Source organism: Ranitomeya imitator, chromosome 1 (genome assembly GCF_032444005.1).
Source record: "Ranitomeya imitator isolate aRanImi1 chromosome 1, aRanImi1.pri, whole genome shotgun sequence".
Classification (NCBI taxonomy): domain Eukaryota; kingdom Metazoa; phylum Chordata; class Amphibia; order Anura; family Dendrobatidae; genus Ranitomeya; species Ranitomeya imitator.
Genome location: NC_091282.1, coordinates 1,210,514,934 through 1,210,539,810, shown reverse-complemented (window position 1 = coordinate 1,210,539,810; position 24,877 = coordinate 1,210,514,934). Strand labels below are relative to the sequence as shown.

Below are 24,877 nucleotides of genomic sequence, written 5' to 3'. Positions count from 1 at the left end.
GACTGCCGGGGCTCTGTACGGGCCTGCCGGGGGTCTTTACGGGCCTGCCGGGGGTCTCTACGGGATTCCCGGGGCTCTGATCGGGCCTGCCGGGGCTCTGATCGGGCCTGCCGGGGCTCTGTACGGGCTGCCGGGGCTCTGTGCATGTGTGCAGGCTTCGTCCGATGGGACACAAATATCGAAATGTAAATAAGCCCTTTCTGTCCTTCTACATCCTGATCGGAGGGGGGAAGAATGTGGGCGGACACTGGGCGTGTCTGTATGTGTGGGCGCGGTCTGTGCGTGCCTGCCAGGGATCTGTACAGGCGTCTCGGGGGTCTGTGCGGGCTTTCCGGGGCTCTGTGCGGGCTTGCCGGGGCTCTGTGCGGGCTTGCCGGGGCTCTGTGCGAGCCTGCCGGGGCTCTGTTCGAGCCTGCCGGGGCTCTGTGCAGGCCTGCCGGGACTCTGTGTGGGCCTGCCAGGGCTCTGTGCAGGCTGCAGGGGGTCTGTACGGCAGGGGTGTCAAACTGCATTCCTCAAGGGCTGCAAACAGGTCATGTTTTCAGGATTTCCTTGCATTGCACAGGTGATAATTTAATCACCTGCAGAGAATGATTCCAGCACCTTGTGCAATGCTAAGGAAATCTTGAAAACACGCATGGTTTGAGGCCCTCGAGGAATGCAGTTTGACACCCCTGCTTTACGGGCCTGGCGGGGCTCTGTGCGGGCTGCTGGGCTCTGTGCGGGCTGCCAGGGGTCTGTGCATGTGTGCAGGCAACGTCTGATGGGACTACAAGTCCCATCAGACGATGCCTGCTACAGTGACAGTGATTGACACATTAGCCAATGATGGGCCAGTAGTAGTCCTATCATCCGGCTAATGTGTTGAATGAAAAAAAAATACATACTACATACAATACATTCATATATTACATTCAATATATATATATACAGACATACAGTACATTAAACATAGAGTACATACTCGCCATTACTTGTCATTTGATCCCCGAAGTCAGTGTCACCTGTAAAAAATATTAAAATAACAAACAACCAATATACTGCCTGTCCGCAGAAATCCACGAGTGTCCCACGACGATCTCCCATGGAGATCTCCATACATACTCCATACATACTCCATACATACTTCATACATACTGCATACATACTCCATACAACATACATACATACTACATACACACTACATACATACTATATCCATACTACATACATACATACTACATGCATACTACATACATTACATTCATACATTATATACATGACATACATATAGACATACAGTACATTAAACATAGATTACATACTCACTATTGCTTGTCATTTTGATCCCCGTAGCCAGTGTCAACCTGTAAAAAAAAATGAAAAAAACAAACAACCAATATACTCCCTGTCCGCAGAAATCCACGAGTGTCCCACGACGATCTCCCGTGGAGAATCGCAGCAACAGCTGTTGCGACCGCTCTCTAGGGGCTCCAGAAACACAATGATGGGAGGAAGGTATTCCTCCGCCGCTGTAAAAAAATAGTCCCTAGTCTCACTTATGGCATTGCTGGGTGAGAAATTTTCTCATGCAGCAATTGCCATAAAGTGACATTTTGAACTATAGTAACCTCAGTGATGCACTGCAGGAGCCATTGTCTCCTATCAGTGTGTCACTGAGGGTCCTATAGAGCAGTGACATCACCCGATGTCACTGTTCTATAGGGGAGATCGTTGTGGGACACTCGTTATTAATTGGACTACGGCGGACAGGTAGTATACGGTTTATTATTTTACGTTTTTTGTAGGCGCTGAAGTATGGTAAGTTTAGTTAAATGAAGAATATTAAAATACTTTTTCTTAATGTGTGCGTGTTTTATTAACCCTTTCTTACTATTGGTTTAATAATGGATAGGCGTCTTATTGACGCCTCTCCATTATTAACCTGGCTTAATGTCACCTTTCAATAGCAAGGTGACATTAACCCCTTATTACCCCATATCCCACCGCTACATGGGAGTGGGAAGAGAGAGGCTAAGTGCCGGAATTGGCGCATCTTACAGATGCGCCATTTTTGGGGCAGCTGCGGACTGGTATTTGTAGTCGGGGAGGGCAATATCCATGGCCCCTCTCTAGGCTATGAATATCAACCCGCAGCTGTCTGCATAGCCTTTCTGGCTATAAAATATAGGGGGACCCCATGTCATTTTTTTGGGGGGTCCCCCTATTTTAATAGCCAGTAAAGGCTACGCAGACAGCTGCGGGCTGATATTTATAGCAGGCTAGAAATATTGGCCCCCGGCCATTGGCTTTCCCCCTCTGGCGCAGAAAATTGCGCGGGAGCCCACGTCATTTTCTTTTTAATTCAACGCTCATTAAGGCCTCTTCACACTGGCATTGGTACGGGTCCGTCTCTTTGTGTCGGGCTGACGTACCGACGCACGTTGTGAAATTTGTGTACGACGTGCGCAGCGGATGCAGTTTTTCAATGCATCCGCTGCCCATTCTGAAAATCGGGGAGGATGGGGCGGAGTTTTGGCTGCGCATGCGCGGTAGAAAATGGGAGACGAGACGGACAAAAAAAGTTCACGGTCATGTGACCGTGACCTCATCACAGGTCCTGTGCGCCTGCACGAGAAGGACCTGCCATGATGTTACGGTCATGTGACCTCGACGTCATCACGAGTCCTGCGCTACCAACCCTGGGACCGGAAGCTACCGAGTGCACCACACACAGGCGACATGACTACAAGGGCTCCCTCGGAAGGTGAGTATAGGATGCGTTTTTTACCCATAGACTTTTATTAGCGACAGATCGCGACAGATGGCCACACATCGCGTCCATCGTGCAACGAATCAGTTGTGTTTTGGCAGACCGTCAGCACGAAAAAACATTCACATGAACGTTTTTTTGTCTGCCGCGTCCGCCATTTTCTACCACGCATGTGCGGCCGAAACTCCGCCCCCTCTTCCCCAGACTTCAGAATGGGCAGCGGATGCGTTGAAAAACTGCATCCGCTGCCCACGTCGTGCACAAATTTCACAAGGTGCGTCAGTATGTCGGCCCGATGCATAGCGACGGACCCATGCCGACACAAGTGTGAAAGGGGCCTTAATGAGCGTTGAATTTAAAAAAAAAAAATGGAAAAAAACCGGCATGGGCTCTGGCACAATTTTCTGCTCCAGAGGAGGAAAGCCAATGGCCAGGGGCCAATATTTGTAGCCTGCTATGAATATCAGCCCGCAGCTGTCTGCGTAGCCTTTACTGGCTATTAAAATAGGGGGACCCCCCAAAAATATGACGTGGGGTCCCCCTATATTTTATAGCCAGAAAGGCTACACAGACAGCTGCGGGCTGACATTCATAGCCTAGAGAGGGGCCATGGATATTGCCCCCCCAGCTACAAATACCAGTCCGCAGCCGCCCCAGAAATGGCGCATCTGTAAGATATGCCAAGTCCGGCACTTAGCCCCTTTCTTCCCACTCCCGTGTAGCGGTGGGATATGGGGTAATAAGGGGTTGATGTCACCTTGCTATTGTAAGGTGACATTAAGCCGGGTTAAAAAAGGAGAGGCATAAAGACGCCTATCCATTATTAATCCAATAGTAATAAAGGGTTAATGAAACACGCACACATTGGGAAAAAAGTATTTTAATATTCTTCATTTAACCAAACTTACCATACTTCAGCGCCTGCAAAAAACGTAAAATAATAAACCGTATATTACCTGTCCGCCGTAGTCTAATTTATAATGAGTGGCCCACGATAATCTCTCCTATAGAACAGACAATGGCTCCGGCAATGCATCACTGAGGTTACTATAGTTTAAAGTCTCACTTTATGGCAATTGCTGCGTGGGAAAAATTTCTCACACAGCAATGCCAAAAGTGAGACTAGGGACTATTTTTTTTATAGCGGCGGAGGATTACAGTGCGGGTGGATACCTTCCTCCTGTCATTGGATTCCTGGAGCCCCTGGAGAGCGGTCACATCAGCTGATGCTGCCGGTCCCCATGGGAGATCGTCGTGGGAAACTCGTGGATTTCTACGGACAGGGAGTATATTGGTTGTTTGTCATTTTAATATTTTTTACAGATGACACTGGCTTCGGGGAACAAAGTGACAAGTGAAGGTGAGTATGTAATCTATGTTTAATTAACTGTATGTCTGTATGTAATGTATGTAGCATGTATGTATGTATGTATGTATGTATGTAGTATGTATGTAGTATGTATTTATTTATTTATTTTTACTTTCAACAGATTAGCCGGATGATGGGACTACTACTGTCCCATCATTGGCTAATGTGTCAATCACTGTCACTGTAGCAGGCATCATCTGATGGGACTTGTAGTCCCATCAGACGATGCCTGCACACATGCACAGACCCCCGGCAGCCCGCACAGAGCCCCGGCAGCTTGCACAGAGCCCCAGCAGGCCCACACAGAGCCCCGGCAAGCCCGCACAGAGCCCCGGCAAGCCCACACAGAGCACCGGCAGGCTCGCACAGAGTCCGGCAGGCTCGCACAGAGCCCCAGCAAGCCCGAACAGAGCCCCGGCAAGCCCGAACAGAGCCCTGGCAAGCCCGAACAAAGCCCCGGCAAGCCCGCACAGAGCCCCGGCAAGCCCGCACAGAGCCCCGGCAGGCTGCACAGAGCCCCGGCAGGCACACACAGAGCCCCGGCAGGCACGCACAGACCCCCGAGATGCCTGTACAGATCCCTGGCAGGCCCGCACAGACCCCGCCCGCACACACAGACATGCCCAGTGTCCGCTGTTGTGAATTCTGCTCTTGGGCTCCCTCCGGTTGTTATGAGTGGTAGTGCTGCTGTCTTTGGATCGCAGCATTTATCAGGTGTGTCCACTTATTGCAATTTGGACTAGGGCTATTTAGTCTTGCTTGATTCTTTAGTCAGTGCCAGTTGTCCATTGTTTTTGGAGGATTCACATCCATACCTGGTCTCTCCTGTTTTGCTGTTCATTTCAACAAAGATAAGTTCTGGCTTTGTTTTTGCTGTCCACATGCTGTGGACCTTATTGTTCAGTGCATTTTCATGTTTTGTCTTGTCCAGCTTTGTCTGTGAAGGATTTTTTGCAGCCAAGCTGTGTCTCTGGAGATGCAGATATACCCTCCATGTCTTTAGTCAGATGTGGAGATTTGTATTTTCTGTGGTGGATATTTTCTAGTGTTTTAATACTGACAGCATAGTACTCTGTCCTATTCTTTCTTTTTAGCTAGAATGGCCTCCTTTGCTAAATCCTGATTTCAGTCTGCGTATGTCATTTCCCTCTCCTCTCACCGTCAATATTTGTGGGGGGCTGTCTATCCTTTGGGGATTTTCTCTGAGGCAAGATAGTTTTCCCGTTTCTATCTTTAGGGGAAGTTAGATCTTAGGCTGTGTCGAGGTGTCTAGGGAGTGTTAGGTACTTCCCACGGCTACTTCTAGTTGCGGTGCTAAGTTCAGGGTTTGCGGTCAGTACAGGTACCACCTTCTCCAGAGTACGTCTCATGCTGCTCCTAGGCCACCAGATCATAACAGTACAACTGGCCAACAATGAGTTAAATGCATCTCAGAAGAAGGGAAGGAAAGTGCTGAGCCATTTTTTTTTCTGTAGTCTGTTTTGTCTTTCCTTCCCTCTTTTCCTCTGGGTGGCTCAGGAGTATAGCGCTGGCATGGAGGTTCAGGAATTGGTTTCTCATGTGGACCACCTCGCTGCTAGAGTACAGGGTATTTCCGATTATATCGTTCAGACTCCGGTTTTAGAGCCTAGAATTCCAACCCCTGATTTGTTTTTTGGGGACAGGTCCAAATTTTTGAGCTTTAAAAATAACTGTAAACTGTTTTTTGCTCTGAAACCCCGTTCTTCTGGTGATCCCATTCAGCAGGTTAAAATTGTTATTTCCCTTTTGCGTGGTGATCCTCAGGATTGGGCATTTTCCCTGGAGTCTGTGAATCCTGCTTTGCTTAATGTAGACACCTTTTTTCAGGCGCTAGGGTTATTGTATGATGAACCTAATTCAGTGGATCATGCAGAGAAGACCTTGTTGGCCCTGTGTCAGGGTCAAGAAGTGGCAGAATCGTATTGCCAGAAATTTAGAAAATGGTCTGTGTTGACTAAATGGAATGAGGATGCCTTGGCAGCAATTTTCAGAAAGGGTCTTTCTGAATCTGTTAAAGATGTTATGGTGGGGTTCCCCACGCCTACTGGTCTGAGTGATTCTATGTCTCTGGCCATTCAAATTGATCAGCGCTTGCGCGAGCGCAGAGTTGTGCACACTGTGACGTTGTCCTCCGAGCGGAGCCCTGAGCCTATGCAGTGTGATAGGATTTTGTCTAGAGCTGAACGACAAAGATTCAGGCTTCAGAATAGGTAGTGTTTTTACTGTGGCGATTCTGCTCATGTTATTTCTGATGGCCCTAAGCGTACAAAGAGAATCGCTAGTTCTGTTACCATCAGTACTGTACAACCTAAATTTCTGTTATCTGTGACCTTGATCTGCTCATTATTGTTATTTCTGTCATGGCATTTGTAGATTCAGGCGCCGCTCTGAACTTAATGGACTTAGAATTTGCCAGACGTTGTGGTTTCCCCTTGCAGCCTTTGCAGAACTCTATTCCTTTAAGGGGGATTGATGCTACACCGTTGGCTATAAATAAACCTCAGTTTTGGACACAGCTGACCATGCACATGGCGCCAGCCCATCAGGAAGATTGTCGTTTTCTGGTGTTGCATAATTTGCATGATGATATTGTGCTGGGTTTTCCATGGTTACAGGTACATAATCCGGTGTTAGATTGGAAATCTATGTCTATGACTAGTTGGGGTTGTCAGGGGGTTCATGGTCACGTTCCTTTGATGTCAATTTCCTCTTCCCCCTCTTCTGAAATTCCTGAGTTTTTGTCAGATTTCCAGGATGTATTCGATGAGCCCAAATCCAGTTCCCTTCCACCGCATAGGGACTGTGATTTTGCTATTGACTTGATTCCAGGTTGTAAGTTCCCTAAGGGCCGACTTTTCAACCTGTCTGTGCCAGAACATGCCGCCATGCGGAGCTATATTAAGGAGTTTTTGGAGAAGGGGCATATTCGGCCATCTTCTTCACCATTGGGAGCAGGTTTTTTTTTTGTTGCCAAGAAGGATGTCTCCTTGAGACCCTGTATTGATTATCGCCTCTTGAATAAATTCACGGTCAAATTTCAATACCCTTTGCCCTTGCTTACTGATTTGTTTGCTAGAATTAAGGGGTCTAGCTGGTTTACTAAGATTGACCTTTGAGGGGCATTTAATCTTATTCGTATCAAGCAGGGTGACGAATGGAAAACTGCATTTAATACGCCCGAAGGCCATTTTGAATACCTTGTGATGCCATTCGGACTCTCTAATGCCCCATCTGTGTTCCAGTCCTTCATGCATGATATCTTTTGGAGTTATCGTGATAAATTCATGGTTGTATATTTGGATGATATTTTGATTTTTTCCGATGATTGGAAGTCTCATGTAAAACAGGTCAGGATGGTATTTCAGATCCTCCGTAATAATGCTTTATTTGTGAAGGGGTCGAAGTGCCTCTATGGAGTGCAGAAGGTTTCTTTTTTGGGCTTCATTTTTTCTCCCTCATCTATAGAAATGGATCCGGTTAAGATTCAGGCCATTCATGATTGGATTCAGCCCACATCTTTGAAGAGCCTTCAGAAATTCTTGGGCTTTGCTAATTTTTATCGTCGTTTCATTGCCAACTTCTCCAGTGTGGTTAAACCTCTGACCGATTTGACAAAGAAAGGTGCTGAAGTGACGAATTGGTCCTCCGCAGCTGTTTCTGCCTTTCAGGAGCTTAAACGCCGATTTACTTCTGCCCCTGTGTCGAGGTGTCTAGGGAGTGTTAGGTACTTCCCACGGCTAATTCTAGTTGCGGTGCTAAGTTCAGGGTTTGCGGTCAGTACAGGTACCACCTTCTCCAGAGTACGTCTCATGCTGCTCCTAGGCCACCAGATCATAACAGTCCGCCCACGCACTGCCCACATTCTTCCCCCCTCCGAACAGGATGTAGAAGGACAGAAAGGGCTTATTTACATTTCGATATTTGTGTCCCATTGACTTGCATTGGTATCGGGTATCGGCGATTTTTTGGATATCGGCCGATCCAATCCGATACCGATACTTCTTGATATCGGAAGGTATCGCTCAACACTACAAAGCAGTCATCAAAGCAAAAGTGGCTACTTTGAAGAACCTAGAACATAAGACATATTTTCAGTTGTTTCACACTTTTTTGTTAAGTATATAATTCCACATGTGTTAATTCATAGTTTTGATGTCTTCAGATGAAAATAGAGAAAAATCTTTAAATGAGAAGGCGTCCAAACTTTCGGTCTGTACTGTACATCACCATCGGCCCCATCAGTTCCCTTAAGCAGCGTCGGCCACTTACTGCCAAACACCACAGGTGGTGTCATGTTAAATCCCCTACAAACTGTCCCTCATCATTTTTATTGCGCCAGGGCCACAGACTGCAAGAAGAACTTCCTGAAGAACTGTCCGACCCGGTTCCAAATACCCCACAGCCCTAGCGGGCATTGCACTTTCATTTTCATGTTGCTGGAGGATCAATAAAATGCAATTTTCAGGCTCTGCTAATAGAAAAAAAGCCTTTTACATCTTGTCACACTGACTACAAACTATGTCACTCCGTCAGAACATGAATTTTCACTTGCTCTTGTGGAGAAAGCAAATTAATTGTTAAGATAAGGAAGGCTCAAGCTGTCCTATTTATAATATCTATCTAGTAATCAAGTAGACCAGAAGACGTTCCATGACTTCCTATCTATTGGGCAGGTGGATCGCTCCCACGTCAGGACAATGGGGTACTTGGTACCGGGTCCTTCGGTTCGGGGGATGTCACGGTGGACTGTCCCGGTCCATGGCCCTTTGAGGGGCGTCCAGTAAAGAAAGGACGAGAGTTTATAAGATAATGTTTGTGACGCCACCTGTGGTATTCGGTCATGGTGATAGATGCTGCTTAGGGGTCCGCTGGGGTGATGTTATGGCAGCTAGATGGTATACCTTCCCACAGGTGAAGTGTTCCCCCAGGGCTTCCCAGAAGTGTGGATGTTGATGGTGGATGATGAAAGGTGCAGTGAATAATGAGGACACAAGGTTGCAGTCTCTTTACCTTTACTAAAGGCTTCAGCATCCACAGTCCAGGGCACCAGATCACAGGGTCGGCAGAGTCTGGCCGGTCCAAGGGCAATTCCAGAGTCCCCTTATCCAGGTAGAATTCAATAGCCTTCCTCTAGCGCCTGGGCGTTGTATTACCTCCCTGACAGATAGGACAAACCCTTATGACTGGTGGCCTGAGGCTTTTTATAGGGACCCTAGAGATGCCCCGGCCCCCACAAGTTGCCACCGTGCCTCCTGGGTATATGGTCGGGCAGCCAGCGTGGAATCAACTGTCCTGCCAGTCTCTGAAGTAATGCATAGAGATCCTTACTCCCTTGGTGTTCTGGCTACCGGTACTGCGCTTCAGAAGGAGGCAGCCTGCTTCTAGCTGGTCTCCCTCTGATGTTCCTCTCCTTTTGCTATGACTTCGTTTCTCACTCACTGCAACACAATTCCTTTCAATATCTCTTTCTTGGGATGCTGCCGCATGGGATGCAGGCGCAGCTCCATGTACCCTTGCATTCCGCAGGCCGTAGTCTAGGGCTGGCTGGAACTCACTCCAACCAGCCTCTGCCAAACTCGGCCGGGACCGACTGTCTGATGCTCCCTAGGTGAAACCCAGCTCGCTTCTCCCTCACGTCCTAACCAAACCCTCAGTTTTACCCAAGTGTGAGAAGTGCCCTAATAGATAGAGCTTAGCTCCCCCTGGTGGACTGGAGTGTGAAGTGTGTTTTGTGGTTGTGATACCTGGACAGAAGATCTCCTTCATTGCCATCGGACGTAATATCACTCCCCCTTGTGGAAGAATAACATTACTGCAACGACCAGGACTCTGGGGCGCTGCACAGGAGCAGGATGATTGTTGATAGATTTTTAAGTTTCAGAAACAGAACATATGATGTTACTATCAGCGTAGGTGAAATGTACCAAGACGGAGCACAACATTACTACGAGCAGAATTATCATTACTTCTCACAGTGATATAGAGCTGCACAAAAACCTCCTTCACCTGCTTAGATTTATATATACTGAGCAGAAAAAAGTCATATTCTCACATAGTTTATAAATAGAGATCACAAAATCGATTCCAAGCAAATTTTTTTTTTTTTTAAATCAATCCTATGAATTTCCAGAAACAGGTGAATCTGAACAATTTTCCATTCTCTTAGCTTAAATCACCTAAAATGGACATTATGATTATACACATTACAGAAAATCAAACACATCAACCACAAAAGGATTGCAGGCAGGCTTCCCGATGCTGCTGTGCAGATTTCACATCACATGGCAGAGAAAAGTTAGTGAAGAGTGATTATCATGGCCCATATAACAGTAGAAGTATAAAATGCAGCAGCCATTTTGTGGTAAATCTGGACAGTGAGAGGATGTCACAGTTCACAGTTTAACGATAGATATAGGGAGAGAAAAACTAAAAAACAAATTAGATTTATACAGTGTGTGAGAAAGAAAACAGTGAAGATGATTAGTGTGTGAAGAAAAGAAAATACATACTGCACTGTATACTTTAAAGCACCACTCCAGAGTTTCCTTTTTTTCAGCGCTGTAGTGGTTTTTCCATACCTCCCAACCGTCCCTCATTGTGCGGGACTGCCCCGCATTTGATGCTTGTCCCGGCTGTCCTGCACAGGACGCAGAGCTTCCCGCAGACAGAACAGGAGAAGCTGCTGTCACACGCCCCCTTTTGTTAGGCCACGCCCATTCCCCGTCGGTGTGTTCCTGAGTCTTCCAGTGTGCCTCACAGTTCAGAGAGAGAGGACACCTGCGGTGACATAACACAGCCGGACACAGCGGCAATGTAAGCAGCAGACCATGAGAGGACTGGAGGCAGCTAATGGGACAGATGCAGAGAGATCAGTGAGTAGTGGATGTCACAGAGATGACTGACTCCGTCCAGTGCATTGCTGAGGAGGAGCAGCTGCAGCTCCCTGGGAGAGAGTGACAACACTAATCAATGTGGCTGCTTTATTTCCCCAGGCATAAAAGGCATAAGCCCCTATGACAGTCAGTCACTGTATCATCATGTGCTAATTACAAGCTGCAGCTTCGCTCGGTACACACACACAGCTGAGGCTCCGCTCAGTACACTTCGTACACAGACACACACACGCGGCTCTGCTCAGTGCACCTTGTACACACACGCGGCTCCGCTCAGTGCACCTCGTACACACACGCGGCTCCACTCGGTGCACCTCGTACTGTGAAAGGTGTAGGGAGCGGAGTCATGTGTACGAGGTGTACGGAGCACAGCCGCGTGTTTACGAGGTGTACGGAGCGGAGCAGCATGTGAAAGGTGTACGGAGCGGAGTCGTGTGTAAGAGGTGTATGGAGCCATGTGTACGAGGTGTACGGAGCACAGCCGCGTGTGTACGGAGCGGAGCAGCATGTGAAAGGTGTACGGAGCACAGCCGCGTGTGTACGAGGTGTGCGGAGCCATGTGTACGAGGTGTACAGAGCACAGCCGCGTGTGTACGAGGTGTACGGAGCGGAGCAGCATGTGAAAGGTGTACAGAGCGGAGTCGTGTGTACGAGGTGTACGGAGCCGTGTGTACGGAGCACAGCCGCGTGTGTACGAGGTGTGCGGAGCAGCATGTGAAAGGTGTACGGAGCGGAGTCGTGTGTGTAAGAGGTGTGCGGATCAGAGCAGAGTGTGAAAGGTGTATGTAGCGGAGCCACGTGTGTACGAGGTGTACAGTGCAGAGCCACGTGTGTATGAGGTGTACAGAGCAGAGCCATGCGTGCTCAAAGTATACGGAGCGTGTGCAATGTGTATAGAGCAGAGCCGTGTGTACGAGGTGTACGGAGTAGTCAGGTGTGTGTACGAGATGTATGGAGCTGAGCCATGTGTGTATGAGGTGTATGGAGCGGAGCCGTGTATGAGGTGTATGGAGCTGAGCTGAATGTGTACAAGATGTACGGAGCGGAGCCGTGTGTGTATGAGATGTATGGAGTGGAGCCGTGTGTGCAAAGTGTACGAAGCGCAGCCGCGTGTGTAGGAGTAGCTATGTGCGGCCATTATACGGTACAAAGTATCATGTGCGGCCAATATACAGTATGGAGCATCACGTGCGGTCATTATACAGTATGGAGCATCATGTGCGGTCATTATACAGTATAAAGCATCATGTGTGGTCATTATACAGTATGGAGCATCATGTGCGGTCATTATACAGTATGGAAAAGTCTCGCACTCAACTTGTATCTTTTATCTTTTATTCAGTAAAGGGTAGCACTGGAAACGTTTCAGCTCCACGAGCTTTCATCAGTCACGTGCTGTGCTTAGAGTGGTGTATGAAACCTGTCCTAAGGTAGAAGTACAGATTGGGCCTGTAGCTTGTGCAACGGACGCTGAGAGGTAGGGTGGAGGTCGTATATGTACTGTACAAAGATAGCAAGATTTTGGAAAACTAGGCGTTATGTGTCTATAGTGACACAGAATAAGATCCCTCAGGAGCGTACCGCACAAGAGCAGGGGCTACAAGATATGGTATTAACGGCGAGAGGCGGTGTTCAAAAGACCGCCACTAGTAGCGCCGAGGCTGGAGGGAGGGACTTCTACAAGCGTACGATGCCCCTGGAGACGCGGAATCCACCGCCAGTGCTATCTTGCTATCTTGCTATCTTTGTACAGTACATATACGACCTCCACCCTACCTCTCAGCGTCCGTTGCACAAGCTACAGGCCCAATCTGTACTTCTACCTTAGGACAGGTTTCATACACCACTCTAAGCACAGCACGTGACTGATGAAAGCTCGTGGAGCTGAAACGTTTCCAGTGCTACCCTTTACTGAATAAAAGATAAAAGATACAAGTTGAGTGCGAGACTTTTTGATATTGACTATTAATGGTTTGGGAACCTAGTCTCTGCACCACCCACGTAGCAGTGCACACGGTATTTAATTACACACATATTATAGAGTATGGAGCATCATGTGCGGTCATTATACAGTATGGAGCATCATGTGCGGTCATTATACAGTATGGAGCATCATGTGTGGCTATTATACAGTATGGAGCATCATGTGTGGTCATTATACAGTATGGAGCATCATGTGGGGCCATCATACAGTATGGAGCATCATGTGCGGTCATTATACAGTATGGAGCATCATGTGCGGTCATTATACAGTATGGAGCATCATGTGCGGCTATTATACAGTATGGAGCATCATGTGCGGTCATTATACAGTATGGAGCATCATGTGCGGTCATTATACAGTATGGAGCATCATGTGCGGTCATTATACAGTATGGAGCATCATGTGTGGTCATTATACAGTATGGAGCATCATGTGCGGTCATTATACAGTATGGAGCATCATGTGCGGTCATTATACAGTATGGAGCATCATGTGCAGTCATTATACAGTATGGAGCATCATGTGCGGTCATTATACAGTATGGAGCATCATGTGCGGTCATTATACAGTATGGAGCATCATGTGCGATCATTATACAGTATGGAGCATCATGTGCGGTCATTATACAGTATGGAGCATCATGTGCAGTCATTATACAGTATGGAGCATCATGTGCAGTCATTATACAGTATGGAGCATCATGTGCGGTCATTATACAGTATGGAGCATCATGTGCGGTCATTATACAGTATGGAGCATCATGTGCGGTCATTATACAGTATGGAGCATCATGTGTGGTCATTATACAGTATGGAGGATCATGTGCGGCCATTATACAGTATGGGGCATCATGTGTGGCCATTATACAGTATGGAGCATCATGTACGGTCATTATACAGTATGGAGCGTCATGTGCGGTCATTATACAGTATGGAGCATCATGTGCGGTCATTATACAGTATGGAGCATTATGTGCGGCAATTATACAGTATGGAGCACTGTGTGGCCATATTTTTTTGTTTATAATTATTCTTTATGAACAGTTTGATCAGCAGTGCTAAATGGGTGTGGTTGAGACGTGGATATGGGTGTGACTAGTGAATGGGTGTGGTCAGAGGCGTGGCCTAAAATTTGCCCCTCTTTGTCCCTCTTTCCCATCTTCAAAAGTTGGGAGGTATGGTTTTTCTTATGTAGTGTCCCTGCTCCTGGTCTTATATTCACCCTCTGGCGTTTTCACCTTTTTTTGGCTTTTCTCTGGTTCCATGGCGCGATCTTGTGACTGCAACTTCTAACTGTTTGGAAGTCAGAAATTACATCACAAGTTCTCAATGCAAGTCTAGGAGATACCAGAATGAGGTCTTCATAGACTTTTAATTTAAAAGTGACCTCCAGGTTGCTCCAGCAAACATTTGAATGATCCACCAAGTCACGAACTGCCAGAGACCGAGGAAACAGCCACAAAAAAATGTAAAGACGTCGGAGGGTGAGTTTGAGAGTAGATCCAGGGACCTTAAATTAGAAGCAGGACTCCAGCGGTAAAATAAAAAAATGCAGGAGTGGTGATTTAATTTAATATGGAGAAACAGCGTGAAAGGAGAGCTAGCAGCTGCTGCTTGCTTGATCAATGGTTGCTGCATTTCAATGTCACTAACTATTGATTTTTTTCACAGCTTTTAAATTAGACCATTACCAGTGATGAGCGAGTATACTCGTTGCTCGGATTTTCCTGAGCATGCTCTGGTGGTCTCCGAGTATTTGGAAGTGCTCGGAGATTTAGTTTTTGTTGATGCAGCTGCATGATTTACGGCTGCTAGCCAGCCTGAGTACATGTGGGAGTTGCCTGGTTGCTAGGGAATCCCCACATGTATTCAAGCTGTCTAGCAGCCGTAAATCATGCAGCTGCAGCAAGGATAACGAAATCTCCGAGCAGTCACAGATACTCGGAGACCATCCAAGCGTGCTTGGTAAAACCCGACCAACGAGTATACTTGCTCATCACTATCTATTACCTCTGACAGTGACACCATCAGTTTGAGTAAATAGAATTCAGCAATAGCCAGTAAGAGGATTTGGGTGAAATCGACATTGCAGGAAAGGTGCCACTCTAGTAGGTAAGCATCAAGTGTTTTTCTTTATTGATGGGCACCAGAGAAAGTAACAAGAGGTTGACCAGTTGTGGACAACCATTTCAAGAATGGTTTCAGAGATCTATAATTCTGAATAACTTGGTCACTCAGTTATCTGTGTAATCTTATACAAAACACAAATTTATACCACCAGACACAGGTCGCAATGGCTAACTTTACATGGTTCTTACATGTTCTACCTAAGTTAACTTGCGATTTCACCCACACTTTAAAAACATTTGGATAGTTTAGTAAAAGCCTAATTCACCTCATACGAATGTTTAGGTATCTCAGAGAGTGAAATTAGATTGAGAGCCTCAGTAAGTACAATATATACGTGCAACTCTGCAGAATATATTGTCACCACATAGGCTACAGAAATGAATGCTCTATTTGGAAATTAAGGACCAGGAAGGAAATCATTTGCATTTTTTGTACTCATCTGTTTTGCATAAACAAAGTTTTGGTTATTTCTTTGTCAATCTTCTAATTTCAGCAAATCACCTTACCCAGTTATTGCAGGATTTCACAAAGATGCCAGCCCTGCTGTACTCGCTGTGTATCTTCTTCATCTATATTCCAGGTAATGTGACATTCCGCGCTGTCTGCTCTGCTGTACTGCAGTATGATCACATGGCTCCGTCCCGAGGACTATATGATCTGTGTATTAATCTGCTGTTTTTGTATCAATAGCCAGAAGTGGAGAGATTGTGATGACTTAGACTCCAGGATATATCTCCGCTTTCCCAGGAGAAACAGTCACCATCTCATGTAGATCCAGTTCCAGCACTTATTATAAGGCTATTTCTAAATATGAATTAAACTGGTACCAGATAAAAAGACAGCCAAAGCTTCTCCTGTAATTCTCCACCACTCGCCAGACCGGGATCCCAGAGAGGTTCAGTGGGACAGGATTAGGAAATAATTTCACTCTTAAAATCAAGGGAGTAACGGAGGACGATGCAGCAGATTATTACTGTCAGAATGATTATGGGCATCCGCACTATATGCATGGTTAACCCCTTAAGCCCCGAGGGTGGTTTGCACGTTAATGACCGGGCCAATTTTTACAATTCTGACCACTGTCCCTTTATGAGGTTATAACTCTGGAACGCTTCAACGGATCCCAGTGATTCTGACATTGTTTTCTCGTGACATATTGTACTTCATGACAATGGTAAAAATTCTTTGATAGTACCTGCGTTTATTTGTGAAAAAAACGGAAATTTGGCGAAAATGTAGAAAATTTCGCAATTTTCCAACTTTAAATTTTTATGCCCTTAAATCACAGAGATATGTCACGCAAAATACTTAATAAGTAACATTTCCCACATGTCTACTTTACATCAGCACAATTTTGGAACCAAAATTTTTTTTTGTTAGGGAGTTATAAGGGTTAAAAGTTGACCAGCAATTTCTCATTTTTACAACACCATTTTTTTTTAGGGACCACATCTCATTTGATGTCATTTTGAGGGGTCTATATGATAGAAAATACCCAAGTGTGACACCATTCTAAAAACTGCACCCCTCAAGGTGCTCAAAACCACATTCAAGAAGTTTATTAACCCTTCAGGGGTTTCACAGGAATTTTTGGAATGTTTAAATAAAAATGAATATTTAACTTTTTTTCACACAAAATTTATTTCAGCTCCAATTTGTTTTATTTTACCAAGGGTAACAGGATAAAATGGATGCCAAACATTGTTGTACAATCTGTACTGAGTACGCTGATACCCCATATGTGGGGGTAAACCACTGTTTGGGTGCATGACAGAGCTCGGAAGGGAAGGAACGCCATTTGACTTTTAAATGCAAAATTGACAGGAATTGAGATGGGACACCACGTTGCGTTTGGAGAGCCACTGATGTGCCTAAACATTGAAACCCCCCACAAGTGACACCATTTTGGAAAGTAGACACCCTAAGGAACTTATCTAGATGTGTGGTGACCACTTTGACCCACCAATTGCTTCACAGAAGTTTATAATGCAGAGCCGTAAAAATAAAAAATCATATTTTTTCACAAAAATGATCTTTTCGCCCCCAATTTTTTATTTTCCCAAGAGTAAGAGAAGAAATTAGACCACAAAAGTTGTTGTGCAATTTGTCCTGAGTGCGTCGATACCCCATATGTGGGGGTAAACCACTGTTTGGGCGCATGGCAGAGCTCAGAAGGAAAGGAGCGCCATTTGACTTTTCAATGCAAAATTGACTGGAATTGTGATGGGACGCCATGTTGCGTTTGGAGAGCCCCTGATGTGCCTAAACATTGGAACCCCTCACAAGTGACACCATTTTGAAAAGTAGACCCCTTAAGGAACTTATCTAGATGTGTGGTGAGCACTTTGACCCAACAAGTGCTTCACAGAAGTTTATAATGCAGAGCCGTAAAAATAAAAAATCTTATTTTTTCACAAAAATGATCTTTTCGCCCCCAATTTTTTATTTTCCCAAGGGTAAGAGAAGAAATTAGACCACAAAAGTTGTTGTGCAATTTGTCCTGAGTGCGACGATACCCCATATGTGGGGGTAAACCACTTTTTGGGTGCATAGCAGAGCTCGGAAGGGAAGGAGCGCCATTTGACTTTTCAATGCAAAATTGACTGGAATTAAGATGGGACGCCATGTTGGTTTGGAGAGCCCCTGATGTGCCTAAACATTAAAAACCCCCACAAGTGACACCATTTTGGAAACTAGACCCTCTAAGGAACTTATCTAGATGTGTTTTGAGAGCTTTGAACCCCCAAGTGTTTCACTACAGCTTATAACGCAGAGCCGTTAAAATAATTTTTTTTTTTTCGCAAAAATTATTTTTTAGCCCCCAGTTTTGTATTTTCACAAGGGAAACATAATAAATTGGACCCCAAAAGTTGTTGTCCAATTTGTCCTGAGTACGCTGATACCCCATATGTGGGGGGGAACCACTGTTTGGGCGCATGGCGGAGCTCGGAAGGGAAGGAGCGCCATTTGGAATGCAGACTTAGATGGATTGGTCTGCAGGAGTCACGTTGCATTTGCAGAGCCCCTGATGTACCCAAACAGTACAAACCACCCACAAGTGACCCCATATTAGAAACTAGACCTCCCATGGAACTTATCTAGATGTGTTGTGAAAACTTTGAACCCCCAAGTGTTTCACTACAGTTTACAACGCAGAGCCGTGAAAATAAAAAATCCTTTTTTTTCCCACAAAAATGATTTTTAGCCCCCCAAATTTTTATTTTCCCAAGGATAACAAGAGAACTTGGACCCAAAAAGTTGTTGTCCAATTTGTCTCGAGTACGCTGATACCCCATATGTTGGGGTAAACCCCTGTTTGGGCGCACGGGAGAGCTCGGGAGTGAAGGAGCACTGTTTTACTTTTTCAATGCAGAATTGGCTGGAATTGAGATCGGACGCCATGTCGCGTTTGGAGAGCCCCTGATGTGCCTAAACAGTGGAAACCCCCAATAATAACTGAAACCCTAATCCAAACACTCCCCTAACCCTAATCCCAACTGTAACCCTAACCACACACCTAACCCTGACACACCCCTAATTCTAATCCCAACCCTAATCCCAACCGTAAATGTAATCCAAACCCTAACCCTAACCCTAATGGGAAAATGGAAATAAATACATTTTTTTTTATTTGATTATTTTTCCCTAAGGCTAGGTTCACATTGCGTTAGGGAAATCCGTTTAGCACTAGCGGATTGCGCTAACACAATGTCTTTTTAGGTGTCGTGTTTAGTGGTCGCGTTAACGTCCCCGCTCTGGAAGATCGGGGATCGGACCTCGGACGCGCCGCGGACGCTGCAAGCAGCGTCTGAGGCGCGCCACAAAAGAATGGCACCTTGCTAGCGCGAGCCGAAAATGGCACGCTCTAGCGATGCGCTACACCCGAAAATCACATTGCTGTCAATGGTTGTGCTAACGGACCCGTTGCACGGCGTTAATTGTGACATTTTCGCCGTGCAACGCTGTCCGTTAGCGTTAACCCATTAACGCAATGTGAACCTAGCCTAACTAAGGGGGTGATGAAGGGGGGTTTGATTTACTTTTATAGCGTTTTTTATATCGGATTTTTATGATTGGCAGCCGTCACACACTAAAAGACGCTTTTTATAGCAAAAAAGTTTTTGCGTCTCCACATTTTGAGACCTATAATTTTTCCATATTTTGGTCCACAGAGTCATGTGAGGTCTTGTTTTTTGCGGGACGAGTTGACGTTTTTATCGGTTACATTTTCGGACATGTGACAGTTTTTGATCGCTTTTTATTCCAATTTTTTTGTGAGGCAGAATGACCAAAAACCAGCTATTCATGAATTTCTTTTGGGGGAGGCGTTTATACCGTTACGCGTTTGGTAAAATTGATGAAGCAGTTTTATTCTTCGGGTCAGTACGATTACAGCGATATCTCATTTATATCTTTTTTTTATGTTTTGGCGCTTTTATACGATAAAAGCTATTTTATAGAAAAAATAATTATTTTGGCATCGCTTTATTCTGAGGACTATAACTTTTTAATTTTTTTGCTGATGATGCTGTATGGCGGCTCGTTTTTTGCGGGACAAGATGATGCTTTCAGCGGTACCATGGATATTTATATCCGTCTTTTTGATCGCGTGTTATTCCACTTTTTGTTCAGCGTTATGATAATAAAGCGTTGTTTTTTGGCTCGTTTTTTTTTTTTTTTTCTTACGGTGTTCACTGAAGGGGTTAACTAGTGGGCCAGTTTTATAGGTCGGGTCGTTACGGACGCGGCGATACTAAATATGTGTACTTTTATTGTTTTTTTGTTTTTTTTATGTAAAGAAATGTATTTATGGGAATAATATTTTTTTTTTTTCTGCTTTATTTAGGAATTTTTTTTTAATTTTTTTTTTACAAGTGTGGAAATTTTTTTTTTTACTTTTTCACTTTGTCCCAGGGGGGGACATCACAGATCACCGATCTGACAGTGTGCACAGCACTCTGTTAGATCGGTGATCTGACATACAGCCGGGCAGGATTAGAGCTGCAGCTGCAGCCTGATCCTGACCCGGAAGTGCTCCCTGCAGGACCCGGATGCAGCCCGGCGGCCATTTTGGATCCGGGGACTGCAGGGAGAAGACGCTCGGTACACGGTGAGCACATCACCGTGTACCGATCGTCTCAGGGAAGCACGCAGGGAGCCCCCTCCCTGCGCGATGCTTCCCTGCACCGCCGGCACACCGCGATCATCTTTGATCGCGGTGTGCCGGGGGTTAATGTGCCGGGAGCGGTCCGTGACCGCTCCTGGCACATAGTGCCGGATGTCAGCTGCGATAGGCAGCTGACACCCGGCCGCGATCGGCCGCGCTCCCCCTGTGAGCGCGGCCGATCGCATATGACGTACTATCCCGTCCATGGGAATTAAGTCCCAGGTCACCTGGACGGGATAGTACGTCATATGGGATTAAGGGGTTAAAAAAGACTTAAAAAAAAAAATAAACACATACTCACCTTCCGAAGGCCCCTTGAAGTCCTGGCGCCTGTGTGCGGTGCACGCAGCAGCTTCCGGTCCCAGGGTTGGTATGAGCGCAGGACCTGTGATGATGTCGCGGTCACATGACCGTGACGTCATGGCAGGTCCTTCTCGCATAGCATCCTTGGCACCTGCTGCTTTCACTGCCGAGGACAGCACGCGACGTCGGATGGTGAGAATAACCTTTTTTTTAATTATTATTTTGTAACATTAGATCTTTTTACTATTAATGCTGCATACGCAGCATCAATATTAAAAAGTTGGTCACACAGGGTTAATAGCTGCAATAACGGAGTGCGTTACACCACGGTCCTTTAACGCTGGCATTAACCCTGTGTGAGCGCTCAGCGCTGACTGCAGGGCAGTAAAGCAGCAGCCATTTCACTGCCAGACTATGGCCATCGCTGATTGGTGGTTGCAATGGTCATTGGCGTTTTGCCATGACCAATCAGCGACTTAGATGTCCATGACAGACAGAAGCCGTGACCAATGAATATCTGTGACAGAAAGACAGACAGACAGAAGGACATACAGAAAGACGGAAGTGACCCTTAGGGTACGTGTCCACGTTCAGGCTTGCTTCAGGCTTTGGTCAGGATTTTATGCTGGTAAAATCCTGACCAAAAATGCACCTGAGGTCACTGGCAGGTCACATGCGGTGTTCCTACGTGTTTTGCTCATTGCAGCAACATGCTGCGTTCTGAAAAAACGCACCGCATGTGCGTTTTTCCGGGAAAGCCGCATGCATTTTTTAATGCATAGTGGAGTCGGGATTTCATAAAATCCCCTCCACTATGCTGTAACATCTGGACGCTGCGTTTTTGATGCTGTGGCACAACGCTGCATCAAAAACGCAGCGTTTCCTGAACGTGGACACATACCCTTAGACAATTATGTAGTAGACTAGATGGTAGCCCGATTCTAACGCATCGAGTATTCTAGAATATGTATGCAGTTTATTTATGAAGATTTTAGAATAATACATTGAATACACAGGATTCGGCCGGCCGCAACCAATTAGCGAAGCGTGGTTCCAATTCACGGCCGGACTGCGCCTGTCGCTGATTGTTAAAGGCTGGTCACGTAGTATATAGCACAGCCATGTAGTATATAACAGCCCACGTAGTAAATAGGATAGCCACCTAGTATATTGTACAGCCATGTAGTATATTGAACAGCCACGTAGTATATTGCACAGCCACGTAGTATATTGCACATCCACTTGGTATATAGCACAGCCACGTAGTATATAGCACAGCCAAATAGTATATAGCACAGCCACGTATTATATAGCACAGCCACGTAGTATAGAGCACAGCTCACGGAGTATATAGCACAGTCCATGGAGTATATAGTACAGCCACGTAGTTTATAACACAGCCCACGGAGTATAAAGCAAAGCCACGTAGTACATATCACAGCCCATGGAGTGTATAACAGCCCACATAGCATATAACACAACCACATAGTATATAACAGCCCACACACGCATTATATAACACAGGCCATGTAGTGTATAACACAGGCCACTGTTGTGAATTCCGCTCTTGGGCTCCCTCTGGTGGTTGTAAGTGGCACTTTTGTGAGTTCTGCTCTTGGGCTCCCTCTTGTGGTTTCTAGTGGTATGGCTGCTCCTTGGGGTTAGCTGTCTCAGCTGCCTCCACTTATCGTCTCTTCTGCTCTGCTATTTAGGCCTGGCTCTTTCTTCAGCCATTGCACTTGTAAATGGTTCCTGGTTGGATTCACATCTCTTTGGAGTTCCCTGTTATCCTGACCAGTTCAGCTAAGCTAAGTTTTTGCTTGCTCTTTTCTGTCCATAGATTGTGGACTTATCCATTCAGTGCTTTCTATGTTTGTCCAGCTTATCAGTGTAAATTAATTCTGTCTTGCTGGAAGCTCTGGGAGGCAGATTTGCCCTCCACACCTTTAGTCAGGTATTGGAGATTTTTTTGTAAACTCTGCGTGGATTTTTGTAGTGTTTTATACTGACCGCACAGTATTCCATCCTGTCCTATTTAGCTAGACTGGCCTCCTGTGCTCATCCTGGTTTCATTCTGTGTATGTCTTTTCCCTCTCCACTCACAGTCATTATTTGTGGGGGGCTAATCTATCCTTTGGGGATTTTCTCTGAGGCAAGATAGCTTTCCTGCTTCTTTCTTTAGGGGTAGTTAGCTCTTAGGGTGTGACGAGATGCCTAGGGAGAGTTCGGAGCATTCCACGGCTACTTCTAGTGTTGTGTTGAGCTTAGGGACTGCGGTCAGTACAGTTACCACTTCCTTCGAGCTTGTTCCATGTTGTTCCTAGACCACCGTATCATAACAGTACAAGTGGCCAAAAATGAATTAAATGCTTCTCAAAAGAAGGAAAATAAAGTTCTGAACCATTTTTTTTTCTGTGCTCTGGTTTGTCTTTTTTTTCCTCTTGATATCAAGAGGTGGTTCAGGATATATGCTTTGGCATGGATGTTCAGGGTTTGTTTTCTCGTGTGGATCAACTTGCTGCAAGAGTACAGAGTATCCAGGACTATGTTGTCCAGACTCCGGCTTTAGAGCCTAGAATTCCTACTCCTGATTTGTTTTTTGGGGACAGATCCAAGTTTTTGAACTTTAAAAATAACTGCAAATTGTTTTTTGCTTTGAAACCCCGTTCTTCTGGTGATCCCATTCAGCAAGTAAAAATCATCATATCCTTGCTGCGTGGTGACCCTCAAGACTGGGCTTTTTCTCTTGAAAGAGGGGATCAGGCATTATTGAATGTAGGTGCATTTTTTCAAGCACTCGGATTATTGTATGACGAACCTAATTCTGTGGATCATGCAGAAAAAACCCTGTTGGCCTTGTGTCAAGGTCAGGAAGCGGCAGAGTTATACTGCCAGAAATTTAGAAAATGGTCTGTGCTCACTAAATGGAATGAAGAGGCTCTGGCTGATATTTTCAGAAAAGGTCTTTCTGAAGCCCTTAAAGATGTTATGGTGGGCTTTCCTACACCTGCCGGTTTGAGCGAATCTATGTCTCTAGCCATTCAGATTGATCGGCGTCTGCGCGAGCGCAAAGCTGTGCACCATATGGCAGTGTCCTCTGAGCGAAGTCCTGAACCTATGCAATGTGATAGGATTTTGACTAGAATAGAACGGCAGGAATTCAGACGTCAGAATAGGCTGTGTTTTTACTGTGGTGATTCGGCTCATGTTATCTCTGATTGCCCTAAGCGTACTAAGAGAGTCGCTAGGTCTGTTACCATTAGTACTATACAGCCTAAATTTCTCTTATCTGTGACCCTGATTTGCTCATTGTCGTCCTTTTCTGTCATGGCATTTGTGGATTAAGGCGCTGCCCTGAACTTAATGGACTTAGAATTCGCCAGGCGATGTGGTTTTTCCTTGCAGCCTTTGCAGAGCCCTATTCCTTTGAGGGGTATTGATGCTACACCTTTGGCCAAGGATAAACCTCAGTACTGGACACAGATGACTATGTACATGGCTCCTGCACATCAGGACGTTTGCCGTTTTCTGGTGTTGCATAACCTGCATGATGTTGTTGTACTGGGATTTCCATGGTTACAGGAACATAATGCGGTACTGGATTGGAAAACTATGTCGGTGACTAGTTGGGGTTGTCGAGGAGTACATAGTGACGTTTCTTTGATGTCAATTTCCTCTTCCCCCTCTTCTGAGGTCCCTGAGTTTTTGTTGGATTTCCAGGATGTATTTGATGAGCCCAAGTCCAGTTCCCTTCCTCCGCACAGGGACTGTGATTGTGCTATTAACTTGATTTCTGGTTGCAAGTTCCCTAAGGGCCGACTTTTCAATCTGTCTGTGCCAGAGCAAGCCGCCATGCGGAGTTATGTTAAGGAGTCTTTGGAGAAGGGGCATATTCGGCCCTCTTCGCCACCATTGGGAGCGGGTTTCTTTTTTGTTGCTAAGAAGGATGGCTCCTTGAGACCCTGTATTGATTATCGTCTTCTTAATAAGATCACGGTCAAATTCCAATACCCCTTGCGTTTGCTTACTGATTTGTTTGCTCAGATTAAGGGGGCTAGTTGGTTTACTAAGATTGACCTCCGAGGGGCATATAATCTTGTTCATATTAAACAGAGTGACGAATGGAAAACTGCATTTAATACGCCCGAAGGCCATTTTGAATACCTTGTGATGCCATTTGGGCTCTCTAATGCTCCATCTGTGTTCCAGTCTTTCATGCATGATATTTTCCGCAATTATCTTGATAAATTCATGGTTGT

General features: G+C 45.7%; 1 protein-coding gene across 2 annotated transcripts in view; it reads right to left on the bottom strand.

The window, feature by feature from the left end:
• Positions 1-24,877, bottom strand: part of LOC138657284 (nicotinamide N-methyltransferase-like) — a 104,507-nt gene that overhangs the window by 11,980 nt on the left and 67,650 nt on the right. The window contains exon 1 of one of the 2 annotated variants that reach the window (XM_069744963.1): positions 15,655-15,778. The exons of the other annotated variant lie outside the window; for it this stretch is intronic. The gene's annotated coding sequence lies outside the window, so the exon portion shown is untranslated. Of the gene's footprint in view, positions 1-15,654; positions 15,779-24,877 lie in introns of those variants that run through there. 2 annotated transcript variants of the gene reach the window in all.